At 41.9% G+C, this 25,662-nt stretch overlaps 1 protein-coding gene across 4 annotated transcripts in view; it reads left to right on the forward strand.

Moving 5' to 3' along the window:
* Nucleotides 1–25,662, forward strand: part of LOC311239794 (trinucleotide repeat-containing gene 6A protein-like) — a 169,394-nt gene that overhangs the window by 29,389 nt on the left and 114,343 nt on the right. The window lies entirely within an intron of this gene.

Raw genomic sequence — 25,662 nt, forward strand, 5'->3', positions numbered from 1 at the left:
CTTTTTTTAAGCTGAAAAAATTATGAAGACTTTGCAGCTTGGCCAACCACCAATAAAACGGATGACCCAGTGTGATCTAGCATCTACCTTCTTAATCAGGAATAAGGCTATTATTTTCTCTGCCATCTCTCTCTCTCTCTCTCTCTCTCTCTCTCTCTATGTTCGTTTGTTGTGGGGCCAGCTCAGTGTCGTACCTCTCATTCAATGTAAAGTGTTTTCCTTCTCTCTATAATTCTAGGAGCTCAACTGTGAGTCGGTCTTTGTCGATCTGTGGTCGGTGTGGTGGAATCTAGTCGTTGTTTATTGATCTGCTGCTGTAAACGTACTCTCCTTGGTGGGGCTCTTGTCTTGTTGAATCATCAGCAATTCCTGCTTTTTGGACATGGCTCCCTTTCGATAGGGGTGTAGAGGGTATATAGTATAAATGCATCATTGTGATACATCTTACACATTTAGAAATCTCACTGCATTGATCTGTAAAATGGGAATCAATATCCTCGTAGCTTTCCGAAGGCCACCTGCAAATGATTGACCGTTTTTGTAGCCAATGAAATTCTGGAAATGACGATATGACGTGAGGGATATTTACCAGGAAGAATATGTTTTTTTCTCTAGCGAAAGAGGAACACTCGAAGACTCTCCTGAACATGCAAATGCTTTGGTGCCAATGGCCATTTTGGATAAACATACCGATACATACCATTAGAAAAACATGTGTAAAACACAAATTTTCTCACTCATCAACTTTGGACCTGTACTAGATAAGACTTCAGGCTATGAACCCATTGTGTTTTCCAGCTCATACGTCTCAGCTGGAACTCTTTTGCAGGCATCTGTTTGCAAAATAATTCAGACGCAAGAAAAAAAACATTTATTTCAGTGTGTTCAAACCTCTGTAACTCTATTACATTAGCACTCTATTAATTAGAGTGATTCTTCCTGTTGTGGAAGAAAATTCTGAATGTTTTCTTTCAAAAGAGGCCAGACTCATGCTTGTATGGTATGCAATCGACAGGCGTTTTATGCTAAATTTGCAGGACTATTAAGAGGATATTAATCAAAATCCATGTGTTCATTTAGTCTATTCCATAAACGGTATTCTGTAATATCTTGCATATATTTATTATTATATATATAACGATTTCTTAGTTAGTCCCATCTAATCATATCTGTGCTGTGCACATAATACACGTTTTAATGATCAGAATTAATTGAATGGAATCTAGTGGAACAGACACATGGTCAATATGTAAGAACCACTTGTTATACCTTTTCTCCAGCGACATCTATTGCAAAGGAATTATGCCACTTAGTTTAGTTAGTTTTATTTGACAATTTAAAGAGATTGTTAAATACAATGCAAAAACATTCCTGCCATCACATAGATCCATACTGCAAATAGTTGAGGATATCACCTAATCGTTGTGGAACTCGTGCCCATCAAATTCAACACTCCATAGAACATATAAAAAATAAAACTGCTTGATCTGCTTGAAATTATTGATCTTGATTCATACGCCATTGTTTAACTTTTTTATTTTTGTATTTTACTACCCTCCACACGAATAGATTTAATTTAATTTGGCAGCTTGTTCCATTGTTCTGCAGCAGTGTTTTGAAAGTTTTTTTTCCTCATAGCTGCCTTGGTTTTAAAACACTGTTTTTAGGTTGGCAAACACTGGAGCCGGTATCGTGTTCATGACCTTCACTAATGTAGCTTACATCAGCAAGACCCCAGTCGTTCCCAATACTCCCTCACACAGACTTCCTACGCTCGTGAGAATAGTCTTTTCCTGGCCTTGGGGAAGTTATGGAAAATGATAATGTTACAATGTTTAGGGAATTTATTCATAATCTTGTTTTCACTCAATCAAATGATGAATATCAAGTTTGGCTGTTGGTGGATCCAGTTATCTTTTGAAGGAATAGTAACCCAAATAACATATTTCCTGATGACTTAAACTGAGAATTCTGAATTTTGGAACCCCAGCCCTATTTCCTACTCAGCAACAATGCTGTTGATTGGTAGAATCCTTTCTCAGCACAATCCATGCCGTTCCTCACACTGGCTCTGAATAGTTTAGCCACAAACCAATGAAAAGTCAATCGGGTTAAGCTCCTGTCTGCACAAGCTGACTGAAGCTCAATGACATCTACTTGGTGTGGAGTACATCTACTTGGTGTGCACAGTGGAGTACATCTACTTGGTGTGCACAGTGCACAGTGGAGTACATCTACTTGGTGTGCACAGTGGAGTACATCTACTTGGTGTGCACAGTGGCCTATATCTACTTGGTGTGCAGTGTGCACACTGCTGCACAGTGGAGTACATCTACTTGGTGTGCACACTGCTGCACAGTGGAGTACATTATACTTGGTGTGCACTAGGGGTGTAACGATGCAACCTCACGATTCATTTCGATTGCGATTATTCAGGCAACGATTCAATGCATCATGAAATCTCTTCATTTGACCACGATTCGATTAGATACATTTTCTATCAGTTAATTCCCCAAAAAAATTTGAATACACAAATGTGGCTGGGGGAACTGATTTACTCAGCATGAATCGACTATAGGTCAATAAAAACAATACACACAAACAAAAAAAACATAACATTTTCTATTTATTTTTTTACTTCGATTAATTTCGATTATAATCTATTCTAACATATTCAAATCGATGCATCGTTACACCCCTAGTGTGCACACTACTGCACAGTGGAGTACATCTACTTGGTGTACACAGTGGAGTACATTTATCTCTCTCCTTTTTTTCCCTCTCCCCTCCCCTTGGTGTGCACACTGCACAGTGGAGTACATTTCAGTGAGCGTCAGTCAGCTTGTACAGACAGGAACTTGACCCCATGGAAGTTGATGAGTGACAACATGCAGGAACCCTGCTCATAGAATATCCAATCAACTAATGTTGCCAGGCAGCAAACGCAGTCCTACCCAGTAAGCAGTGCACTAGCAGTGTGTTTGCTAATATTGCCTAGCAACACCATTTTTGTTCCAGGGAATAAAATGTATCAATGGAACCTTGGAAACGGTTCCCCCACCCCTTGGTTTTACAATGTTTATACATGACGACACATTCTGGTAACAGCTCAAGGAAATAGACAGATTCCCATTATATAAATATTTTGTCTTTCCTGTTTCTGAAGCTATTCTTTGATCACATCCTTGCATTATCAGTGCAGTGCAGGGTATCTTGCTGTAATGGTAGCTCTAGCGTACACTGCAGTGTGACACTCATGTTTTCCACTTGATTCCCCCCCACTGTTTCCATCGAGTAAAAACTAAACCTACTACTGTTAACCACAGATAGTGATGTGGTCGCTGGTCGGTCAGGAGAGGGTGCCTAATCACTGACCTTGAATCTGTCAGTCTCTCTCGCTCTCTCTCTCTCTTGTCTCTCTCTATCAATCTCTCGCTCTCTCTGTCTGTCTCTGTCTCTCGCTCTCTCTTGCTTAGGGCCACTGCCAGACTTGATGGATGTATCCTAATATTATGAGGCAAGTAGTTTGGAGGTTATTAGTTAAAAATGTGTTACATACTGATTTATAAGCCCCAAATCCTGTGATGTCTGATGTTGTAATCATGTAATAATCATTTCAGATTCAGGTCTGGGGAACGGGCAGGCCAGTCCATAGCATCAATGCCTTCATCATGCAGGAACTGCTGACACACTGCATTGTCGTCATGCATAAGAATGAACCCAGGGCCCACTGCACCAGCATATGGTTGGACAATGGGTCTGAGGATCTCATCCTGGTACCTAATCAGGGCTGTACGCTGCGATGATATCGTCGCGAATTGCCCCTTTAATTGGCCGTTGCGATTGGTAAATATTATCTGGGGGCGGGCTTGCGAGTAGTGCTTTCAAGCCTTGGATTCGCATTTCACTCCTAAATTATCCAAGGCGTGTGATGACGCGATGACGTCACTCACGCGAGCTGAGCAGTGAGCACTCAGCAGGTATGATCAGCGGGAACAATCGACTGAGCACTCACTCTGATAGACTGGCTGACTGTCTGATTTAGCTATGAAGAAAAGTAAAGTTAGTATTGCTTCATATTTTCGACGCGTTGTTCGACCTCCTATAGTGAGCCGAACTGAACTGAACTCAGACACACGGAGAGAGATGTGGCATCTGCTTCTCCTCCAGCCCTCTCGCACCCGTGGCTGTTGTAAACACTGGGACCTCGGTGAGCCTGCCAGCCGGCTAGCTACTGATAGCTATCAACAAATGCTCCAGTAAGTCTAGTAGTGCATGATAGCTTGCGTTAGCTTACTGTTCAAAACGAAACGTCCCATTAACCTGTTCCACCCCACGGCCACGGTACCGACCCCTTTTTGACATTATTATCATATATTAGTATTTTTATGAGTGCTGCAATAATTTAACGTTTTTAAAATCAAACGTTTTCAAGTATTATTATCACTACTATGTCACAAGTACATGTAGAATGTAAAACGTTAGGTTGGCAATAGTTTAGCAATAGGTTAAAAGTGAGTTTATATCATTTTAAGTTTTTATTTTTCACTCGCGTTTTTGACGCTGAAGCGTAAATGGAAATGTTGAACCATGGGAATTGTAGTTTTTTTGCGGCCATTTTGAAGAGCGCATCGCCAGCTATCTGCCAGCGTCGGAATTTCTCAAAACTACACTTCCCATGGTCCGCTATGGTCGTTCAAAGTTAGGCATTCTGAATGAATCATATCAATAATTAAAATAAAATGATTCGCGATAATAAGCTACAAAAGGTAACGTTTTTGACAAATATTGAAACGCAGTCAGTTTCTCCACACTATTGTAATCATGTAGGAATAATTAGATCTGAAATTAGTTACAAAATGATTACACTGTGGGAGAAATAAAAAAGTACAGTCGATTACATTAAATATCTGTATATGTTATTATACATGCCTGGTGATACTATATCCAAATTGAACTCGGCCATTTGAAAGATACTATATGTATATATATATAAATGTGCGAATTGGCTATAATAAGGTAATGTATAAGCATATATTCTATATTCTATAATAATATTTCAAATTGCATTGGTCCGGATGGGAGAATTCAGTACTGTATATACAAAACCTTCAATTTTATCATCTTCCCTTTATTAATTTCCTTAGATCTTTTGTACACATGATCTCAAGAGGGTACTGAATTAGCTCAGTGGCAGTTTTTTAAGTTTGGTCATTATTATCATGGTTTTATTCACTGTCAAAGATGAAAAGAAAAATCATAATTCATATTTTCCTTTGTTTCATCAGAATTTAAGCAAGCCTAGTAATAGACACAATATTTCTGACACTGAGAATACATTCATTGAGGTCCATAGATGTTCCTAGATACCAAGAATATGCAAATAGCCCTTGTAGAAGTGGAGCAATATTCCATTTACCATAGGTATACATTTTATGCAGATTTCACCTGGGGTGGAACAGGTTTTAAACTAAATAGTTCAGATAGCTCCGTCCTGATATCAATGTCTTATAACACTGAGTCGATGCGTATTCGAGCTGAGGGCACGCTGAATATAGTCAATAGGGAGCAGCTGCAGCGCCGGAGAATCCTGGCCGTAGCTGGAGGCTACAGTATAGGGCCCAGCTGCAGCTCCGGAGAATCCTGGCCGTAGCTGGAGGCTACTCAGTACACACAGACAGTGGAGCTGGTTGCATATAGCGAGCATTTAGACTTGTTGCGTGGTGGCGATGTCTCGCAGATAATACAACTACAAGTATGATTATATAATATATATATTTTATTAAAAAAAAATTATATAAAAACAATTGATATAAATAATGGTAAAATTGTTATTTAAAAATTTGCCCCTAAAAAAATATTTTTTGCCCCTAAATTTCTCATTTAGGGGCAAGTGTGCCCCTAGTGAAAAAGCTTAGCGTACAGCCCTGTACCTAATGGCAGTCATGGTACCTCTGGCTAGCACATGGAGGTCTGTGCGGCCTTCCAAGGATATGCCTCCCCAGACCATCACTGCCAAACCAGTCATAATGGAGGATGTCGCAGGTGGCAGAACGTTTTCCACGGCATCTCCAGACTCTGTCACGTCTCTCACATGTAGGGATGGGTACCTTTCACATTTGAACCGGTACCGGTACCTGTGAATCGATACCGGTACCCAACGGTACCTTTTTCCGTACTTTAGTCTCAAGAAATTTAATTTACCTGCCTCAGTCGTAAAAAAAAAAAATCCAAACTTCAAATAACTACAATTTCGACAGTTTTCGGCTTGTCATTGCGCCGACTGCTTTGTTGTTGAATCAAGTCAAATCCTAGGTAAGCATATGTTGTGCGTGTGAACGTTGACATGAAAATAAAAAATAAAAAAAAAAGTTAAAAAGAATAATAATAAACGATTTAAAAAAAAAATCGGTTTCTCACTTGATTCGATACTCTGTAGTACCGACGTGTTTCGGTTCGGTGCCTCAAAAGTACCGAATTCGGTACCCATCCCTACTCACATGTGCTCAGTGTGAACCTGCTCTCATCCGTGAAGAGCACAGGGAGCCAATGGCAAATCTGCCAATCCTGGTGTTCTATGGCAAATGCCAATAGGGCTGCACGGTGTTGGGCTGTGAGCACAGGCGGGCCCTCATACCACCCTCATGGAGTCTGCTTCTCACAGTTTGAGCAGAAACATGCACATTAGTGGCCTACTGGAGGTCGTTTTGTAGGGCTCTGGCAGTGCTCCTCCTGTTCCTCCTTGAACAAAGGACCAGATAGCGGTCCTGCTGCTGGGTTGTTGTCCTCCTACGGTCCCCTCCACGTCTCCTGGTATCTCCTCCATGCTCTTGACACTGTGCTGGGAGACACAGCAAACCTTCTTGCCACAGCGCGCATTGATCTGCCATCACTACCTGAATGAGCTGCACAACCTGAGCAACTTCTGTGGGTTGCAGACACCGCCTCATGCTACCTTTAGTTGTGAGGGCACTGGCAACATGCTAAAGTAACCAAAAACCCAGAAACATTTCCACCTGTTGTCTGTTCCATTTGCACAACAGCAGGTGAAATGATTCATACATCAGTGTTGCTTCCTAACTGGACAGGTTGATATCCCAGAAGTATGATTGACTTGGAGTTACATCGTTCCCTTTATTTTTTTGAGCAGTGTATTTTCAGCACTACGTTTTGTTTACCAATGATTTTAAGTGTTATTATTAGCAAAATATGAGCTAATAGCTAATTAGAGTGATTCTTCCTGTTGTGGAAGAAAATTCTGAATGTTTCCTTTTCAAAAGAGGCCAGACTCATGCTTGTGTTATACATGGTTCAAGAATAACTTAAATACAATGCAAAACATTCCTGCCATCACATAGATCCACACTGCAAATTGTTGAGGATATAATCACCAAATAGTTGTCCAACCATGTGTTCAACTTCACAAACATGTGATTTTCATATTTATATCTCACGGGTCGAACAAACCTCAATGATATTGCTATAAAATATATAGAAATGTATATTGTTTCTTTACCGTTCTGTGAACGTCTAGGAAAAAAACGTGTCTCAATCCGGTAAAAAAAACATGGCGGTGCTATGAACATATACAAAAGTAACTGTACTTACAGTATATTTCATTCAGTCTTTGCTGCCCTATATTGGCGCCTGGTGGTACTAAATCCAGATTAAACTCTGCCATTGGAAAGAGGAGATTTGGGCTGATCCATAGATGTATGACTTGGCCATAATAAGGTAATTTATAGGCCTGATATTCTATATTCATATTGAATGTGTCCAGACTCCAGATGGCAAAATCCAGTACTGTATCTACAAAAAAAACTGTAAATCATCTGCCCTTTGTTAATTTGCTTGGATTTTTTGTACACTTTATCTCAATAACAATATTTCTGGGAATACATTCCCTGAGGTCCATAGATGTCCCTAGATACCAAGAACGGGCAAATGGACCTTGTAGAAGTGGGGCAATCTTCCATTTACTTGGGTATGTACTTTTAGGCGGATTATCTGAAAATATGAGAAGGCTGTCCGTATGCTATTAAAAAGAGAAGGCTGGGGGCAGTCAGGTGGCGTAGCGGAGATTGCGTTCGTCACCAAACGCAGGAGACGCTGGATTCGCCTGTCCGAATCCAGCTCACAGCTCCGGCGTTGTCACCAGCTTGGCTGGCCGTTCACACTCATACAATTGGCAGTATTAGAGGGTGGGATAGCTGGCGGGGTGGGTCCGGGTCGTTGTAAACAGCGACTCCTACAGTTTGGTCGGGGCGCCTGCTCAGCGCGTATAGGATCTAAGGGGGGTAGTGTGATCCTTCCACACGTTACACCCTCTCAGTGAGAGTCCGCGCTGCCAGGTGAAAAGAAGCGGTTGATTGGCTAGACGTGTGTCGGAGGAAGCACGTGATAGCCTCCACTCTCCCAGACCGACTGTGGGGGGTAAGTGCGCAGCGACCAGGAAGGGGATTGGGAATTGGCATAACGACTAACATTGGGATGGGAGAAAATCGGAGGAAAAAGGAGGGGAAAAAAGAATAATAAAAAAAAAGAGAAGGCTGTCCATATGCTATTAAAAGAGGAGGCTGGCCGTACGTACGCTATTAGAAGAGAGGAGGTGGTCTGTACGCTATTAAAAGAGGAGGCTGTCCATACGCTATTAAAAGAGGAGGCTGTCCATACGCTATTAAAGGGAGGAGGCTGTCTGTAGCTATTAAGAAAGGAGGCTGTCCGTACGTTATTAAAAGAGAAGGCTGTCCGTACGCTATTAAGAAAGGAGGCTGTCCGTATGCTATTAGAAGAGAGGAGGCTGTCCGTACGCTATTAAAATAGAAGGCTGTTCGTACCCTAATAACTAAGAGATTTGCTGAATTATTTTTGATTTTTGTGCATAGATCAGCTGGGCAATGATAGGCATGATAGGTTTGCAGGATTAGTTGCGTCACACAGGATTTTGAGTAAGTACAATGAAAAGGGCACTCTGGTGACAAGTTCTGCACGAATAACGCATACAAATGTATATTATACCCCCCCCTCTTTTTTTCTTTTTCTTTTTTTCAATCTTTACTAATTTGTACTGTCTGACCAGTGCACCAGTCCTCTCCAGGTGCTTTATGACGAACACTCGGAGAAGAATGGTTATAGAGGTGCTGCTTATTCTAAGCACCTTTATGCCGATAAGTAAAATGGATGGATGGAATTATGGATTCAAAAGAATAAATATAAAGTGCTAAACCACTGTCTGTTTTTATATGAACAACCTTGCCCTGAGATGTACTCTCATGTAGAACTGTTTGCTCTTCTTTGTGCGTGTGTGTGTGTCCTGGCCCCTTCAGGTCCCTCTGACATGAGGTGAACCCAGAGCACGTGACCACCAGTCTTATCTACTATCTCATACGCACAGCGGAACCACTAATCTCTCACACACACACATTTTTACGAGGACTATCTACTACATTGCATTCACTTGACTACATTCATTCCGTAGCTCCTAACCTTAACCCACACCATAACCCACCATAACCCCAAAACCTCAACCCCTAATCCTAAAATGACCTATTTTAAAGTGAAGGTCAGTCAAAATCTTCTCACTAAAACAGATTTGGCTCTACACATTTCTACACATTTGGTTCTCACAAGGACGGAAGAACACAAGCGCACACTCTGCGTGTCTCCCTTCACACTGACTGAACCATACCATCTGATGGTTCTCTCAGTATTGCACACGTATCTATTGGTTGATAAACACGTACAGTACAAACACACACACGCATACATAATGTACATACACACACAAAGGGTTCCCCCTTGTCCTGTAATCACCTACACACACGACCGTAATCATTGGGGAGCGGCGAGGGCGGGGGGGTTCCCTCCGGTCCCCCGACCTTCCTGCTAAACGTGCACACCTCACCACCACAACAGAGGTCTTCAGGGTTCCCTCCGGTCCCCCGACCTTCCTGCTAAACGTGCACAGTGCACACCTCACCACCACAACAGAGGTCTTCAGGGTTCCCTCCGGTCCCCCGACCTTCCTGCTAAACGTGCACACCTCACCACCACAACAGAGGTCTTCAGGGTTCCCTCCGGTCCCCCGACCTTCCTGCTAAACGTGCACACCTCACGACCACAACAGAGGTCTTCAGGGTTCCCTCCGGTCCCCCGACCTTCCTGCTAAACGTGCACACCTCACGACCACAACAGAGGTCTTCAGGGTTCCCTCCGGTCCCCCGACCTTCCTGCTAAACGTGCACACCTCACGACCACAACAGAGGTCTTCAGGGTTCCCTCCGGTCCCCTGACATTCCTGCTAAACGGGCACACCTCACCACAGGGTTAGAAAAAAAAATTCAATGGCTTTTTTTGCCCCCCTTAATTGATTTTCGGGGGCTTTTTTTCAAATTTATTTCGGGGGCACTGAATTTTTATGATAAACTGTTATTAAACATCCTTACATTGACAGTCTTCGTCCCGCGGACAAAAAGATCTACACAAGCTCCTCGAACACTAGCCGTGTTTGCAGCCGGAGTCTCACGACAAGCTTTGCAATAGATGATATGTTGACCGGTAGCATCCTCCTCAACCCCTACCCAGACTAATCCCCACGACTCCATCGTACTCCGCTTTAAATTTTTTTATTTGAGGACCTGGGGAATCTGCTTCTCAGACTATTTTTCCTTCGTGTTTTTATATAGTATAGTATGTATAGTTTGATAAAACACGCTCCATCTTGTCTGTCTTCAAAATGCCATCAAATGCTGGTGAGCTGCTCACCTGCTAATGTGAGAGGGTGGGGAGAGTGACGTCGACGTCTGATCAAAACGGATTTAATAAATCACGTCTTTCACTCGTCAGTTAAATAAATGGTAATATACATTTTTATACTATGTTTGATAACGTAATGTTAATGACATTAATAATGTCTCCATATATATATATATATATATATATCATTAGTAAACTGCTTTTTTCCCCCCCCGGCTCCCCTTAACATGAGGGAAGCCGAGAACGCATAGCCAAGTGTGCGCACAGGGGTGAAATTGTGTCACAGCTCGGAGCGTTGCGGTGTTTGCAATGGAGGAGAAGTTTGGTTCACTTGTAAAAAAACTATTCACATAAATGAAACAAAACGTAATGTCAGGGTTTCCGTTAGAAAATACTGGGGCCGGTCTCCGTGTCCTGGAAGATTTCAATCTCCCGGACAAATGTGAGAAATTCCGGCCCGACATTAACAGCAGTCTGTTATAATCACATTTTTATGAGCTAACGAATTCCGTTATATTGGACATTTGTATTAATTATATCAAGCGAAGAACTTGATTGGCAGAGAGAGACAGCAACATTTATCATGGGGTTCAACGTTGCGTGATTGCTGAAACCAGGGTTAGAAATTAACATTCTTTTTCAAGGGCTTTTTTTGCCCCCCTTAATTGATTTTCGGGGGCTTTTTTTGTATTTCGGGGGCACTGCATTTTTATGATAAACGGTAGGGGTGGGACGGTTCACAAAATGGACGGTTTGGTTCGTATCACGATTTTGGGGTCACGGTTTTCAGTTCGATATACGTTAATTTTTTATTAAAAAAATTCAAATCTAAACATGTTTCTCATTTATTAAAAATAAAATAAAAGGTTTACAGTGTTTACAGCCTTAAATAATGTTTGGCACACAAAGACCGAACTGACTGAAAAATATAGGCTACATTTGTCAAAGTATTAACTTAGTGCAAACAAACTATGCTCAGCCAGCACTAGACTTTCCTTTCTTTAATTAATATAAACACACAAAAACAATGTCAACCATGTTTAAATTCCCTGATTGTCAGTTCTTAATGGAAAGATTCGTTTTCTGCTTGAAATTATTATGTTTCTGTCTACATTTATTTAGACTAACATTATTTAAATATTGAGTGCAACTGTGGTGGATTACGTAATTCGGTGAGTTGGAACTATCTATGGGTTGGCGCCGGGTCCCCACGGACATTTTAGCGTGTGGCACCTTCAGCTCCGGTCACGTTAGGAGGAGTTCATAACATCAACAAGCAGCGCGAAAGCGGCAATAGTCCCGGTTGGAGTTAGTAAAACACAGTTGTATGTTAGCCTTCTTGGATGTTGAATAAACGCCTATCATTGTCTTTAAACACCCCGCCTCTCAGACTCCCATTTCCTCCTCTGCTACAGTAGCTAGTAGCTACGGTGACATTTCATTGACTGTACAGTATTAGCTTGCGGGCTGCGTCGGGCTACCATAGTTAAAACGGGCGTTGTGTTTACAAACTGCTAACGCTATGGCAAGATGTGTGTAGGCCTATGTAATGTTAATGGCTATGTTTTTAAAGTCTTAATGAAGATTGATTTATATTGTGCGTGCCATTTTTACACAAACTGACTAGCTGCTGCTGCTGCCTGCAGCCAGTGCAGAACACCGGCTCCGCCAAATGATTTTTTTTATTTGCGCGTCATCTGAACCGTACGATACACAGACGCTCCATTACCGGATAAATATATATATATAATTAGTAAACTGTCGGGGGCATTAAGTGCCCCCCTTAACTGATTTTCGAGGGCATTTTGTCCATTTTCAAGGGCATTATGCCCCAAGCCCCCGTTAATTTCGAACCCTGCCTCACCACCACAACAGAGGTCTTCAGGGTTCCCACACTCGTGAAAATCCTCAAGCATGGTCATTCGTGTAAATTTGAAAATACAAATGACAGGAGCTGAGGTAAAAATAGGTCAGAGACTGCGTGGCAGCCACAGTAAAGCTCTCATAACAAGTTAATAAGTTAACAGTGGCTGTGGTTACATGGTGACTTTTAATTCCGAATTATAACTCCGGAATCAAATCATTCGGATGTAAAAAAAAAAATCATGCGAGTTTACATGTCAAATCTTAAGGCGAGACACGGCAGGTGAAAGCGGTATGAGGTACAGCCGTCTCGCGCTGAGAGCTTGTCACAAGCACCGAGCTCTCATTGGGCTGGTGCAGATTTCTGATAGCGTGATTGGTTCAGGTGCATCACATGCTCTGACATCCTGTTGTCAGCCGCGGGAGATTCATTCCGCGGTAGATTCATTCCGCGGGAGACCTGATCTGTCAAAATGCCGAAACAGCGAGTGAGGAAACTCAGCGTAAAGAGTTCCCAGAAAAGACCACAACAATTGTTGGTAGCAAGAGGGTGTAAACAAAAAGAAACTTCTACTGGAGTAGAAGATGAAATGCCTTCACAAAGCGCATCGATGCGTAAGCTGTCAATTGGAAAGCAGGAGTGTTTAGACAGCGGGGGTGAACAAACGCCAAGCCTCGTCACACAGCAGTGGCTGATAGTTCATGTAGCCCGCTTGATCATGCGCAGAATGCGATGCGCAGAAAGACCGGGGGGAACTAATTCCAAAAAATGCGTGAAAAGCTGGGTACATGGACAGAAAAAGCTTTAATTCGGAATGATAAACGGAATAAACCGGCCACTTACATCGGAATGGATTTTATTTCGGAATGGCCATTTTCATTCGGAATTAAGTATTTTCAGATGTTTACATGATAACTTTAAATAGGATTTAACGTTAATTTCGAATGAAAAGGGGAATAAACTGTAAACGCAGCCAGTGTCATAGCAGTTAAACCTGCACTATGGAACTTTTTCATGCATTTTTATTTATTTATTTGTATTTCCTTCCCCCCCCCCCCCCCCCCCCCTCTCTTTTAGCCAGTTAAATCAGAGTTGGGCTGAGCAATAGAAAACTCCTAACAAAAACCATTTCACAAAATCAGTAAATGGTTGCGGTTACTTAGGGTTGGCTACCGTTCACATTTGAACCGGTATCTGTCTGTACCCAACAACAGTACCTTTTTTCGGTACTTAACCAACTTTGTCAAAGCAGGTGAAACAGGGTTGGGAGATATAGCCACAAATGTCAAATCGCCAGACTTTCCTGAGTTTTGATGGTTAGGTATAACCGTACTTAAAAATATACAGTGTGTGTATATATTTCTTTACAATATGTATATATCGTGGACGGCGATTTAGTCAAAATCCTTGTCTTTGCATCAATCCATGACTCCATACCTTCATATTGGGTTAGGTAGGAGTTTCCTTAAGTTTTCTTGTGTGTGAATATTATGTGCTGCTGTTGCTGATGTTGCCACCGACATGGAACTTTGTGTAAGACCAGTTCAATCTATGAGAGAATTTGACATTTAGTCATTTAGCTGACGCTTTTATCAAAAGCGACTTACAAAGTTTTGTACAACAAGACAGCAGGAAGGGTACAACTCTATCAGCTGAGTAACGATGTTCATCAAAGTGTTGAGTGTTACAGTGTAGGTTAGTATATTAGGAGAAGTGCATGACTGTAAGGTTAGTTAGGGTTAGAGTTATTATTATTATTATATACATATTTTTTCAGATAATGATTGAAGAAGTGCATCTTTAGTCGACAGCGAAAGATTGGATAGGAAAGAATGCTTTGCTATGAGAGATGATCACTTACTTCAAATATGAAAGAAAAACAATATGTATGACATTCTTAGAATGACTACCCAAGATGAAGTCTTTATTTGTCATGCAGCAACACGCTCGTAAGATGTGCAACACACAGGAACACATGCATTGGGTCACAGATGAAATAGCCTCAATGCGCTTGACCCATCCCTGTCATCCTTCCTCCCCCAAGGGCAGCTGGGAGAAGACATCGGCTCGCACCAGGGGACCAATCCAACACCATGCTATCAGTTCATCCCTAGTAGAGAGTACTAGTACACCATGCTATCAGTTCATCCCTAGTAGAGAGTAGTACACCATGCTATCAGTTCATCCCTAGTAGAGAGTAGTACACCATGCTATCAGTTCATCCCTAGTAGAGAGTAGTACACCATGCTATCAGTTCATCCCTAGTAGAGAGTAGTACACCATGCTATCAGTTCATCCCTAGTAGCGAGTAGTACACCATGCTATCAGTTCATCCCTAGTAGAGAGTAGTACACCATGCTATCAGTTCATCCCTAGTAGAGAGTAGTACACCATGCTATCAGTTCATCCCTAGTAGAGAGTAGTACACCATGCTATCAGTTCATCCCTAGTAGAGAGTAGTACACCATGCTATCAGTTCATCCCTAGTAGAGAGTAGTACACCATGCTATCAGTTCATCCGTAGTAGCGAGTAGTACACCATGCTATCAGTTCATCCGTAGTAGCGAGTAGTACACCATGCTATCAGTTCATCCGTAGTAGCGAGTAGTACACCATGCTATCAGTTCATCCGTAGTAGCGAGTAGTACACCATGCTATCAGTTCATCCCTAGTAGAGAGTAGTACACCATGCTATCAGTTCATCCCTAGTAGAGAGTAGTACACCATGCGATCAGTTCATCCCTAGTAGAGAGTAGTACACCATGTGCTGGAATTCTGTGCTGCTGACTTCAGGAAGTTGACCTCTCTCATACATGTTAGAAGCTGCAGCTGCATTCCTATCCAATAAGCCCGGGTGACAGGCGAGACAGGCGCTCTTTCCTTTTTGCTTTCAGTCTCTCTCTCCCTCTCCATTCCACGTCTCCCTCGCCCGTCTCTACGCTCCCCCCCCCAATCTCGTTCCGTCTTCCTCCTCCCTTTTCCTACATTTCCTACCCTATTTTCTTGTCTCTTGCTCGCTCTACTGTTTTTATATTCCTCTCCTTGTCCCCATATTCCCTCTCGCAACCCCTCCCCTCCCCTCTCTCTCTCTCTGTAAGATGACACCAGTAGTTAGGCTGCAGCTTCCAGAGGTCCCTATGAAAGCCATTCTCAGAGACGTGGGGAGAGTGGTGTGTGTGTGGTGTGAGTGTAAAGGAACAGACTGTACTCTGTGTGCCGAATGCCGATCACTGATCATGAATATAGTTCAGTGTTTCCCACTGGTTCTTGGGTTATTTGTGGTGGTGGCTGGCTGGGGGTAGGGTTGTTTGTGGTGGTGGATGGCCCTGGTGTGTTTTGATAGTCAGCAGTGGAATAGATCATATACACCCGACAAGAAGCACTGTTAATATGTTATTGTGTCTGTTTTGGGAAATCTGCTTGTGGTTGGTCCATTTGCTGTTGTGACGGGCCACCACAAATGCATCTACACATGGGAACACACACATGCTCACACACACAATCTGCATTAGATTGTATGTTATCTAATGCGGTAAAAGTGAGTTTTCCTCTGCTGGTGATTCATTCCCGCCATTTGATGAAGTCATAATTATCCTTTTCTTTTTTCCATCAGCTGTAGAAATCGACAAGCTAGCTTTGATCCTGGGCTTTCCATCTGGTTTCTCCAGTATTTAATTTAATTTAATTTGACATTTAAAAAAATACAAGATTCCAGATAACATCAAGGATGCTACACAAAAAAGTCAAGACTTATTATTTCCATTGTGGTCCTTGGTCTCGGACAGATGAGCAATACAAAACATGACCACAAATAACAATTTGACAAACTACATAGACATGTACATTTTAAATGCAGTACAAATGTAGCCACAGACAACAATGTATCAGACAACATTTTCATGCATTTTAAAATCTAGTTTTTAACATTGTCGAGGAGCCATGTTTTGTCTTTTTTCTTAAAATTGTGTCTGCTACTAATGCATTTTAGCTGTGGAGGTAGCAAATTCCAATTTGTGGCTCCCCAGAATTTAAAAGACTTAGTTACCATAACTGTTTGAAGGGGTGGAGCTTTGCCCCAGGGGTTTAGATGGCCTGAATGGCGGAATGAAATTCCACTCTGTATTTTCTGTCAAAAAAGGCCAAACCCAACTTCTGGAACCATAATAGTATTTGAAGTAGGCTGAACATAGTAGTCCGTCCAAGCCGTTTTTAAGTTTATATTTACATGTATTTAACCTTTATCTAATATTTTTCTCTTTTTATTATCTTATCTTAATCTTTACATGTCGTATCTATGTATTTTGCACTTAAAGGAGCATTCTACAGAATTGTATTGTACTGTTGTGAGGAGGACATGTGATAATTGGACATGTAACTCACTAACATGTTGTTCTGCCTCTCGAGACATCAGCCGCATCGGCACCCCGAGAAATTCCTCCGGGTGATGTCACTGAGAGAGTGCAGACCTCTAGCGAACTGCAGGCTCTTATTTCTTCAACTATTTTAAACTGTAGTAGGCCTAACCTCAAGGAAAGTTGAAGCAATGTTTGACAAAATAGTGTCTGGCGTTCGCTAGATGTCTGCTCTCCTCTCTGTGACGTCGCCCGGGGGAATTTCTCGGTCTGCCGATGTGGCTGAACTCTCGACACAGAACAACACGTTGGTGAGTTAGATGTCCGATTATCACATGTCCTCCTCAGAACAGAACGATAGGATTAAGGTTGAAAATCGTCAAAGTGGTGAACTTTCACTACTCTGTAGTCTGTACTGCAACCTATGAAATAGATCTGCTGTCCACGCTGTTGTCTGAAGTATTGATAATAGGGATGCCCCGATCACGTTTTTTGCCACCGATAACGATCACTGATACACTGCCGATACCGATCGTTTTTGGTTTTGTTATACTGTAAAAACTGGGATTTGGGTTAATTAATATGTATTAAATAATTATTAGTAACCTATACATTAGGGATGCACCGATATGAAAATTTGCCACCGATACCGATTGTTCAACTAACACAATCGGCCGATACCGATATTTGTGGCAATTTTTTTTTTTAAATGTTTTTAAAAAAATTTTTTTTTTGTAAACATTTTTTTTTGTAATTTTTTATTTTTTTTAATGAAACTACTGTATATTTGTCTTACAAATTGTGCTCACCGATATGAACATAGGCCTCTTTACTTACTTAAAAAAGGAAACATCAAGAAATAGCACTATCTCTCTCCCAGTATGTTCTGCAGGGCTGCATCTAGATACTAGTTCTCCCAGCATGGTCTACCCTGCTGGGCTGCAGCGAGATACTATTGTCTCAACCAATGAAATTTTGATTGACAGTCGATTCTGCCAATTACGTCACACACCGCTTGCACCCGCCTCTGCTGTTACCACCAATCGGCAAGGCGTATACATTTTTTACTTCTGCTTTTGTCCGCCATTGATTTTGACGCGAGAGGTTTTCTAGAACAACAACACGGCGCGGCCGACGTTTAGCTTTTAGCTCCGCAGGATGACTTAAATGAGGCATAATGATTTTACTGCAACTAATGTTATAATAAAACGAAGCCTTTCTATACATGTGTCTGGTTGAAAACTTTATTAACAGATTGCAGAATGGGTAGTTGGGTACGGAATGAGCAACGGAATGGAACTGAGCTATGGACGGAGTAATGCCTTGCTTGCTTGCTTGCTATCTTCGGGTAAATACTATGCTGATGTAATTGAACGTGTAACACTAACTATATAACGTTAATGCCACAAAACGAATGTTTGTGTCATTTTAACAGCAGATACTTTCTTAAATGCCATCCTCCCGACAGAGCGGTGTTGATGGGGAGCTCTGATGGGTTCCCTTGGTTGTATTATTAGCATTGAACAGCTAACCGAAAGCTAGCGTTAAAGGTTTAGCCATAACGTTACGTTGGCTAAAGTTGGGGCTATTCATAATCCAGCAATAATGGCTGCAGACCTGCAAGCAAAGTACAGCAAGTTGGCAAAGGAGTATTCCAACGTAAATCACATTTTCACCAGTAACGTTAGTCTTCTGCCTCCCGGTAGCTCATGCTAGCTAACCTAGCTCATGTTAGCGTCGTCACTGAGCGACCACCTCACGTACACAATTAATGACATGTTGCGGACAGCCATATCGTGACAATGTTTAGCTTTTAGTGCCAAATGATAAGAGTCTGAAGCGGAGTCTCAAAAGAGAATGTTGAATATTTAGTAGTAACTTTGATGCAGTAGCTTGTGTGTGTGTGTGGGGGACAGTGGACTGGGCCCACTGGGGGCGGCGCCGTTGGCAGGACGCGACTGAATTTATCGGCTACTGCCATCGGCACAGTCGAGCTTATCGGCCGATAGGCCGATTGCAGTCAACAAGGCACTTATCGGCCGATACCGATACCCGACCGATACATCGGTGCACCCCTACTATACATAATAAAAAAGACTATGTGCCGTTTGAAATCTAATTGAGCTGAATTCAATGAATTTGAACCATTTTCATATGTATTATCTGACTGCGAGACAGCGCCAACACACAACAAGTCGAAATTCTCCGCTCTCTCTAATGCAATCAGTGTCTCTGTCTGAAATGCATGTCTGACTGGAGCCACTGTCTGTGTGACTCTGCTTTGGTCCAATCACATTCCCCCACCCACAGTCTGCAAATCAGAGGCACAGTAGGGCGGGTCTTCATGACATGCTTGGTTGTCTCTCAGCGACCTGTAGTGCATAATGTTTATATATATCTATGGTGTAGCGGGGCTCCGGCGTCTCGAGTCTACTACACTTAGTAAGTAACTTACTCTCATGCTCGCTCGCACACACAGTCCCACACACACACGCTCTCTCTCACGCTCGCACACACACGGGAGGAAATTAGGCCATTTTACTCGCCAAATGCGAGTATTCTTTGTTTGGCGAGTGATTCACGAAGAGCACTCGCCACACTGGCGAGTAGTAAACAAAACAAAAAAATCATTCTGCAATCTGCCGATTCGCTCACTGGCACAAGTTGAACTCTGACTCCCCCCTTATGATTCCTCCCATTTGTGCCTCATAATAATCCATAACCAATGAACATCATCGTTGCGCTCTAAGCTCCTCCAATGAACACTCGTTTTCTAGAAGATGCCGCCCATCTAGGGGAAGTGGATAGATAGACCACTGCGTGCGGCCCTACAGACTCCTGTCACCGGCTTGACAACGTAGACAAACTTAGACAAAAACACATCAGTGGATGAAAATAATTGCATGTAGAGTCGTCGCTTTCGGATATAAGTGCGGTCTGACATGGGGGCGAACAACAGCACGCGACGCGTCTCCTTTGAGTCGGATGAGAATGACAAGTGGGCGTGAGGCTAACGATTCCACTCAATCAAGTCAACCAGCATTAGCCAGCTAGCTACCTAGCATGTAACAAGCTACCATAACGCGCGTTCAACATAGTGGATGACTACTGAGCGGCTTTGCTTAAATGCAGCCGAGTGACATTTTATTATTACCGAATTATTACCGGGTTTCCCCTAGGGCTGGGCGATAAAACGATAACGATAACTATCGCGATAAATTATTTCCTCGAAATAAACATGAAACGTGGTCGCAAAGTTTCGATATATCGATTTTCCAAGCTTGGCTCCGTTCAGCCTCGGCTCAGCTCACTCACTAACAACAACCAACCTTACGTGATGACGTGCTACGCACAACAGCTAACAACCAATCAGTGAAGGAGATGGCCGAGATCGACGGAGAGTGACCCGGAAGGAGACCCAGAGCGGTAGGACTCACTCAACAACAAGGCTTGCTAGGCTAATTAGCTTGCACGGCGTTGTTTTATATATTTACGTGCCGAGTATGTGTGTGTGGTGAATTCTGAGGCCACGTTTATAGTAGTGGGGGTATACAGTGGTAGTCGTTTCAATATATTGTGGCGGAAGAGAGTATTTTAGTGTGATATTTAGCACATTGTCATGGAATACACCGCGTAGAAGCAACAGGCTTGCTAGGCTAATTAGCTTGCACGGCACTGTTTTATATATTTACGTGCCGAGTATGTGTGTGTTTTGAATTCTGAGGCCACGTTTATAATAGTGTGGGAGTGGACGTCGTTTCAATATATTGTGGCGGAAGAGAGTATTTTAGTGTCATATTTATTGTCATGAGATACTCCGCTTGTCGGCTAACTGCTAACGTGCGAGGACTGATGACGACATCAACTCGACTTGAGACATTCGCAGCAGCATATTAGAAGTTAATTAAACTTGACAGACATTATATCGACGATAATTATCGATATCGAATTATATGAAAATAATTTTATAATTTTATCGCGATAACGTTTTTGGTCATATCGCCCAGCCCTAGTTTCCCCCCATATCACCACTCGCCCATATGCTTTTCACAACGTGATGTTGTCATACTTGTCATTCAGAATACACCTGCTGAACCCCTAGCGTTGACATGAGATTCGATTCCAATGTATTGTCATCATAAAGCACAAGTACAGTACAACCAGAATACGTTTGGCCTCCAACCAGAGTGCAAATGTAACAAGTTTGTTTTATTTAGCTATTACATTACAGTGAAATGCTTGGTTCTTTCACTGCCCAGCCCAACCCAGTCCAACCTTGACCAGCCCAACTTTCCCTGCCCAACCCAGTCCAGCCCAGCATCTTTCACTGCCCAGTTCAGCCCAACCCAGTCCAGAATAGTTCCCTCTTTCATGTTAATATGTGATATCCTAATATTTAGAGTAGAGACGGTGTGATTAATATGTTTTATGCTAATATTGTGAAGAGTAGAGACACTTAGTAATGTTTCATGGTAATAAATATTTTAAAGAGTAGAGACAGTGTGATTATTACTATGATTTGAAATCAATTTAGACGAAGACATACAAAGAAGTAATTATCACAATTAGCCATTTATTTATGGCTGGTAAAAAATCTGTTTGGCTGGTAAAAAAAAATCATATACTCGCCAGTTGGCTGGTAAGCCAAAAAGTTTGTTTCCTCCCCTGCACACACACTCACGCTCTCTCTCACACACTCGCACCTCTCATGCTCTCATTCCAACTCTGCTGAGAGTTGCGTTTCTGTTATGTTTTTATGTTTTTCGCGCACGTCATCGATCGGTTTTCACAATCGCCGAGTAGGAAGCATTATCGGAATTCCCCAATCTCATATTTATACTGATTATCGGCTGATACCGATCGATCGGGGCATCCCTAATTGATAACACGCTTAGTATTTTACAAATGCATTTATTTAAATTTTATGAATGTGGCCACTGATGTGCGAAAATTACCTAAATGGGTTTTATTAAAAAAAGAAAAAATTAAAGTATACACCGGTGGGGCGGTGGGCAAGTAATGTACTCAGTTGATGCCCGAACACTAACACCGGTATCACCGACTACCATGGCAAGCCTACTGTAGTAAAACACACATCCCATTCAGTGGAACAATATCTTTTTCATTGTATTGGATAGGTTTTATTTTAGGCGGTGTGCTCCTATAACTATTTTTAGCAGGCTAGTGTTTCTTGCAGATCGAGTTATCCCGATAACACACTCTCATACACACATGTAACGTAGATTGATTTGCTGTACATGCATGCAAAATACACTATGTGCACATAACACATGCACACACATAACACAACTATTCACAAGGTCTTTATACACACACACACATATGGGTTGTTTGTTTTGCGGTTCTACTAAACAGAGAGGCTGCTATTTGGACTGAAGATTTATAAATAGACCGGCTGCTCCTGCAGGCTGAGAGAGCTAACACTGCTAGCTAACCTACTACCAGAAAGGTTGGTACACTCACACTAGGGGTGGACGGTATAAACGGTATGAATTTGCGCTACGGTATGGATTTTCACTATACCTTGTGACCGGTAGACTAGAGCAGCTAGTCACAGCAGTAGCAATGACGTTAACGTTACTTGACGATTCACTCAACGTTTGCAGTGGTCGTTGCATAATGTTTAATTGTATTTCTCCACTTGCTAACTATCAGTAGCTAGCCAGCTAGATAACGTTAGACAATGCCTCATGTATTAAACTAAAGTGAATAGTTGACTGGGTCATTTTAAACAGTAACGTTAGCTAGGTAGCTAACGTTAGCTCACGGAACAACGATAGCTAGTTAGCCAACGATAGCCAACAACTGCGAAAACGAATACCAAACTGATGATATCATTGATTGATTGATTGAAAAGTTTATTAACAGATTGCAGAATGGGTACAGTACAGTACAGCTCAATACATACAATTGTTAAGAGGATGCAGACCTGAGAGACTTTCGTCTTGTTTCCATCAGGGTCCCCCATTTTCAATTCATCATATGACACACACGACATACAGATAGACAGTACTGCTACATCTATACATTTATGACATACCAGATTTTCAAATACAGTACTGTTTGTGATACTAAAAAAATCCAGAAAAAGAGCGTATATACATTTGACATAGAAACTGTGCATTGGAGGAGGTTGGGTAGGTGGGGTGGGGCTGTACATTGGAGGTGGGGGGACACACACTGTACATTGGAATACTGACATACATTTGACATAGAAACTGTACATTGGAGGAGGTACATTGGAATGCTGACAAAGCCATGCTTGGTCTTTATTGTACAACTGGGTTAGGACATTTGTAGGGGCCAGTTTTGAATTGCAGTCTCCCGTAGGTGTTCTTTGAGTGTTTTTGAAGGTGGGTAGTGATTCACATTCCTTTACAGCTTTGGGTAGGGCGTTCCACATTGTTGTGGCATAATTGCGAAACGTGTTTAGTCCCTTGTTTGAGCCGAATCTGGGTTTTACATGATTTGTGGAGCTCCCTCTGGTGTTGTGATCGTGGTATTCACTGACCTTTGGGAAGTATTTTGACATGTACATGGGTACCTTGGTCGTGTAGTGTATCTTGTAGACCAGGCCCATTGCAAGTTGCTGTACTCTGTCGTCTACTCTAAGCCATCCTAGGTTGGCAAAGTGTGCAGGGGTGAGGTGTGTTCTAGGAGTCAGGTCAAGCAGTAGTCTGACTAGTTTGTTTTGAGATGTTTGTAATTTGGTTTTCAGTGCCTTTGAGGTGCTTTGGTACCATGAGGTGCAAGCATAGTCGTAGTACCCTTGAATGAGTGCTCCTGCCAGAGTCTTCAGGGTATTCTTGTTTACCAGAGAGGAGATCCGGTACAAGAATCGAGTTCGTTGATTGACTTTTTTTATTACATTGGATGCCATTTTGTCACAGGAAAGATTAGCCTCTAGGATGGAACCCAGGTAGGTAATTTCATCTTTCCTTGTGACAATATTGTCACCCACTGTAACTGAGAAGCCGTCGGTCTTGCTGAGTTTGTTATTTGAACCGAAGAGAATGGACTCTGTTTTGCCCATGTGTAATGATAGTTTGTTGTCGGCAAGCCATATGCAGATTTTGCCTAGTTCCGAGCTGAGGGTTTTTTCAACCTGTAACTTGTTCTTGTCAGAGACCAGCAGGGCTGAGTCGTCCGCAAACAGGAACAAGTTGCAGTCACAAGCTGACGACATGTCATTTGCATAAATTAGGAACAGTAGTGGTCCTAGTATGCTTCCTTGTGGAACACCACAGTTCACTGTGAGGGGGGGGGGGGGGTAGGGTACCGTTTACCTCCACCATCTGTTCTCTCCACTCCAGGTAGGATTGTATCCAGCTCACTGATAAACTATCAAAACCAATTGCTTTTAGCTTGTCAATCAGAATGGTGTGATTGACAGTGTCGAAGGCCTTTTGTAGGTCTAGCATGACCATGCCGCAGTATTTGCCCGCGTCTACCTCTTGCTTGATGTGGTCGTTCAAATAGAGAAGACATTAGAGCCATATGAAATCCGTTTTATTATTTTCCAAATTCCATTTAATTTTTTCCCAAATTCAATTTTTTCCGTTTTAATATTTCAGAATTCTGTATTTTGCTTTTTATGCTCATTTTACCATCAGAAATAGTGTCTAATAAGTGGGAATGAATAAATGTCCACAATTGAATAAGATATAACAGTCCATTTAATGTTTTTAAGTGCTGCAACTCAGAAATACAGTTCAATTTTACACAATATTTTTCAATTAATATTGTGACAAAATAAAAATACATATTTCAAGTGTAAATAATAGATACAGCTAGCTACTACTGACATTATCACAATGACAATGTCAGTAACCTAGCTATATCTATTATATTGTGATGAAATATAGTAATGCATAATTTAGGCACCTTTAGTTTAGTTTATTTCGATTATAAAGGACAGTGTATAATGACAATCGTTTGCATTAAACAAATGGATGGGTGCACTAGATTTAGCAAGAAGCTATCATTTCCATCTATAGTCCTATGTACTGTAACGTTTCATAGCTATTTAAGTTTATTTAGATTATAAAGTGCAGTGTATAATGACAATCGTTTGCATTAGGGCTGCAACGATTAGTCGACATAATCGACGATGTCGATTATAAAAAAATCGTTGACGAGAAATTGTTGCGTCGATTAGTCATTAAAAAAAAATTTATTTAATTTTTTTTTGTGCACTACCTATCTTTGTGAGAGTGGCTTCTCAGGGTTCCAGACAACATCATAACATGATGATCCCATAGCAAATTTTGGACATTGAAAACATTGTTCCCCTGCACGAGATGATGATCAGACTAGACACACAATACATTACACACGCACTCCTCTCACTCACACACAGCGATCAGAGTAAGACACACACATACACACTCCTCTCACTCACACACAGCGATCAGAGTAAGACACACACACATACACACTCCTCTCACTCACACACAGCGATCAGAGTAAGACACACACACATTCACACTCCTCTCTCTCACACACAGCGATCAGAGTAAGACACACACACATTCACACTCCTCTCACTCACACACAGCGATCAGAGTAAGACACAGACACATTCACACTCCTCTCACTCACACACAGCGATCAGAGTAAGACACACACACATACACAAATTACACAGTACACACCTCTCACTCACACAGC

The sequence above is a fragment of the Notolepis coatsorum genome, assembly GCF_963971535.1.
Source record: "Notolepis coatsorum genome assembly, chromosome: 14".
Lineage (NCBI taxonomy): Eukaryota > Metazoa > Chordata > Actinopteri > Aulopiformes > Paralepididae > Notolepis > Notolepis coatsorum.